Source organism: Neltuma alba, unplaced genomic scaffold, assembly GCF_004799145.2.
Source record: "Neltuma alba isolate B1F8T4 unplaced genomic scaffold, ASM479914v2 tig00001967_pilon, whole genome shotgun sequence".
Classification (NCBI taxonomy): Eukaryota; Viridiplantae; Streptophyta; class Magnoliopsida; order Fabales; family Fabaceae; genus Neltuma; species Neltuma alba.
In genome coordinates this window covers 75610-80596 of record NW_021632689.1, presented here as the reverse complement: position 1 = coordinate 80596, position 4987 = coordinate 75610, and the positions used below count along the sequence as shown (strand labels likewise).

Sequence of the window (4987 nt, the reverse complement as noted above, 5' to 3'; positions counted from 1 at the left end):
AGTTAGGTAAGTTAGTTAATTATAAGAAATGTAACATGTTTTTCCTAAAATATCATAATCATCTTTTATAATACCTCCTCTCTCTTTTACTTGATTATAGTTGAGGAAGTATCCATAGAGGTAATCTAGAGAAAATTGATAAATATGAGAAATAGGTCTTATATGTAGGATTAAAACCAACTTAATAATTGGGTCCTATATTAAGGACCGAAGGAGTATTTCAATTCAGAAAGTAAATTGCACAATTTCATCTCATCGTCCCGTTAGATCAATTGCATTTGGCTGTCTTTTATTTAAAAAAACAAAAAAGACAATACTAATCCGTAGCATTTAAACTTTCTTTGGTCCGGCAATTATTTAACTGTTGTTCTTCCAAATTCTGCTGTATTATTTTAAATAAGCTTCAATAGGATGAATGCCCGTTGGGAATAGATGAACAAATATGATTTTATAGACTCGTAATTTTATAAGTGACATTAAATAGAATGATATTGGTTAGTTGTGACTTTTATTTAGACTTTTTATAAGTGATTTTGAGAAATTTAATTATGTTTGGATTTCATTGGCATAAAAAAATTATGTTTGGATTCCATTTCTTAACATCACTCATATATAATTTTTATTTAATTATTATTAAAAAAGAATAAAGGAAAAATTCTCGTTGCTGAACCTTTATCAGATTTTTTTTCAATATGAAAAGATCCTGTTATCGATGTGCTAAAAGCGTTGAGCGGAACTGAAATTATGATTGATCCGGATTTCAGTAAAACTACCCAAATGGTGTAAATGGGCTTCATAAATATTTTTTTTAGGCTGTCCCGGCTAAATTAAACAAGTACTAGGGGCATATTTAAAGTAGTTTATAAATAACTTTTTAATTATAATTTACAAAATACAAAGTAAATATGTGAGAGGAGTTTTGTCTTGACTTACATAAAATGTGTTTATAAGTGATTTTAAACACTATCCTAGGCAGGCTGTTAAGCGTGATGGCATAGGGCTGAGAAAGTTTCAATACTATGCATAGTATATAAATTGATATTTTATGATTGGTGATATATGATACGATACTGTAAACTAAAAATAAAAATAAACTTTTTAATGGTGGTCAGTGAAGGTGGTGATGCCTACAAAGGCCAGTGATGCATGGATAGTATCATGGCTTGGCAGATAGGCGAATAATACCGTTCGCTAGCGATGGTTAGTTTGGGTAATAGAATAAAATTATATACGGAGAAAACTTGTTACTGCCTCCTCCTCCAGTATTAAGATTTTAAAGTATTTATGTTTATTTTTGTCAAACTAATTTGCCTAACTTATAAATTAGTATATATATAATCTAATTAATGGTACACATAAATTTCAGAGAAATAATATAACCTATGATATAATTAAGTAATTTATTTAATTTTCTTAATCTATCCAAATTAATCAACTGCATTTTATATTAAGGACCTTGACATTCAAGTATATTACAACTCAAAATGGCATCGGGTTCAGTTGGAAAATCAATAAACGGACTGATATATCTATAAAATAAATTGGCCTAAAATTTTTAAAAGAAACGATTATTTTGAGAATCAGTTAAAAAGGAAAACTATTATAGTCGTTAAACTGTGTAAATTGGTCAAGAACAAAATTTTTCTACTCTTGTTTATTTTGTTTTCCCCCTATTCAGATGAGAATTGTTCGTTGAATAACGAATGTTATATTCTTATTCAGTGATAATTAGTCGCCTTCGAAATCACAGACATTATTCCCATCACCAAAATTGACAAAATAATTAAGAAAATCATAGAACCTCATTGCAAAATAAATTATTGAAAATAAATGACATTATCCAACTAAACATAGTACAACACATTGAGTACCACCTTAATTACTGGATGTTCTCAACGAATCATCCATTATTATTACACAAAATATAGCTGCTAATAAATGGCCATAAAGCCACAATTATTGATCCACACATGAATCTTTGGGATTATGACAGTTTTGAGTGATCATTCTACTTAATTCGATTGAATAAAGAGCTAAAGGCGATACGCAATGGGAACTAAACATAGGTCATTTTTCCTTCTTACTACAGCACCAAAGTTCTCGGTCATGTCCAATTCTTCATGCCTTTCCCCATTAGGAAGTTTCCAATCAAAATGATAAAGTAGATTCGCAATTATCAATTCTAAAATTGGTGTAGCAAATGACATGCCTGGGCATATCCTTCTTCCTGCACCAAATGGAATGAACTCAAAGTTTGTGCCTTTGTAATCAATGGAGCTGTCAATAAATCTCTCAGGTTGAAACTTCTCTGGCTCATTCCAATACTCAGGATGCCTTCCGATAGCCCAAGCATTGATGATCACATTGGATTTGAGAGGTATCTTGTAGCCATTGATTCGACTTATCTCTCTATTTTCTCTTGGTAGTAACAAAACAACAGGTGGGTGTAATCTTAAAGTTTCTCGAATCAATGCGGCTAAATAATTCAACCGATGAAGTTCTAACTCATCCACATATCCTTTATTTCCATAAACCCTTCTTATTTCTTCTTGTGCCTTCTTCATTACGTTTGAATTTTTTATCATTTCTGAAATTGCCCACGCTGTTGTTGTCGCAGTAGTTTCAGTTCCACCAACAAACATGTCCTGAAAAGTACATCGGTGCAACTAATTAAAACAGAGCCTGCTAAGAAAGAGTTCTCAGTCAATGCACAACCGCTTCTTAGAACATACTACTTTCGGTCGTTAATATAAGACCTTGTTTGGCTTTTATTTTAGTCTTAAATGTAAGACCTCAATCCACTTTGAGTTCTTCTAATATATCATATCAGCCATGTATGTGGTTTTCTCAGTGTGAGAGGTTTCGAAAAAGTATTTTATTTAATCAGACCAGCCAAATATTTCTTAGAGGTACTCCTCCGGTCCTAAATATAAGACTATTATACTAATATGTATAAGGGTCTTATATTTAGGACTGGAGGAGTAATAAATTACACAGATAATATTGACGTAATAATTAAATAGCTAAATAAATTTCCCAGTAATATATGCAAATTTTATTCAAAATTAACTTTTTTTGCTTGATTTATTCAACATTAAATATATAGTAGGAAATAAGGAAGATACAGTATTTTATTTAATTGATGACTCAAAGTCGCACATTTAAATTATCATAATTATTATTATGGTAAAAAATCGTAATTATTAAATTGCTTAAATGAATCATAACTTCAACGAATGGGGAGGCAAGTTGACCACGGAATGGACACTCCATACCAGTCAAGTCGCTAAGCCGCCCGAGTTTGGCAGTTAGGCATATCAAAAGGCAAAATAATACAAATAACTAACAAGACTCTTATTTATGTTTTTTTTTTTAAGTAGTCCTTCTAATAATAGTAGTTCTAGCCAATATACTTGATTAGTAATGATATTTTGAGAAAAACAATACCTATTTATTACAAATAACTAACTTAACTTATTTTCTTAATCTTCTCAAATTAGTCAACTAGATCCTATAATTAGGACCGGAGGTAGTATATATTAATTGACAAGTCAAGATAGGTAAGTATGATTAAATGTAAATAGTAACCAATTGAACACTATCTCCATCATATTGCTCAAGTATTGATGCATAATTGCAGTGGAATTTCAGTATTATTTAAGCAGAAGAGGTAGATTGGGGTATTGAATAAGGTGATATACAAGCAGTTCAAAATCATAAATATTTTGAACATGAATTTGGCATTAGCCTTGACCGTCTGACAATATGCTTATTAAAACAAGTCACAGGAAGACAAGATAAGACCAGCATATGAGAGGTATGAAAGATGAAATAATAAATTTTTAACCACTTAAACATGAAACAATATTGGATAAAATTAATAAATAATGTAGCACTGCAATATATTAATTCAATAGTTATGATCAAACTAATATATAGCAATTAAAAATGAGACTAACCAAAATGACAGCTTTGATGTTGTTGAGAGTTAAGGGGATTTCTAGGTTGTTGTCTTCTTGAACCCTGAGAAGAACATCAACGAGATCCTCTTCTGCTTCTCCCATATCGCCAATAACCTTCTTTTCTAAGTGGTCATTGATAATAGTGTTAAGCATCGCATCAATTTCTTTATGCACTTTTCCAGCCTTAGCTTTCGTCCCATTAATTAGACGAAGGAACTACAAGGAAGGATAGAGATCAGAGATTGATAAGCCACCAGTAAGTTGTATCGCATACATTATAGCCGGAATAATATCTTCTACGTTTTTAGTCTTTTGACCAAAGGCTGCTCGAGCAACTATGGAATTAGTCAGTGGATAGAGTTTGTTGGTGAGATTCACCACAGAACCTAATTCATGTTCTGAAATATGCTTCACAAATGCAAAAACCTCCTCTTCCCTTATTCGTCTGAATCTCTGGACCCTCTTGAGAGACAAAAGCTCCAAAGTACAAATCTTTCGAAGTTGCCTCCAATAGTTTCCATAAGGAGAAAAGGCTATGTTTGTGCTGTTATAAGCTATGATTTCACCGGCAAAAAATTTGGGTCTATTTGCGAAGATTATGTCGTGGGTTTTCATAACCTCTCTGGCTACTTCTGGAGAAGAGACTATGAACTGGGACATTTGTCCAAGCTGAAGGTGCATGAAAGGTCCATACTTATTTGCGAGGTCTCTAAGAGATTGATGGGGGTAGCGATCCGATTTGATGAAGGTTTCCAATAAGAGATAGTTTCCATGGTCCGGCGGGTAGGGTTTTCAAAGATTTCTTTGAACTTGAAAGTGTGTGTATCATCAAGACGAAGCAAAAGAAGGTGAAGAGGATGGAGAATAGGATTTGAATCTCCATGAAGTGGAAGAGGATATGATGGAGTGTGGTGCAGGGAAGAAGACGAGATGGTGTGGCTTTATAATTAATCAACCATCCGGCAAGTAGTGTTAATTTATCAAATAAATAAGAAGAGTTAATTTCTTATCACTCTTGTTTTTTA

The 4987-nt window shown here is 32.2% G+C and overlaps 1 pseudogene; it reads right to left on the bottom strand.

Moving 5' to 3' along the window:
- Positions 1 to 2033: 2033 nt before the first annotated feature.
- On the bottom strand, positions 2034 to 4770 carry LOC114714703 (cytochrome P450 71D10-like; annotated as a pseudogene).
- Positions 4771 to 4987: the final 217 nt, after the last annotated feature.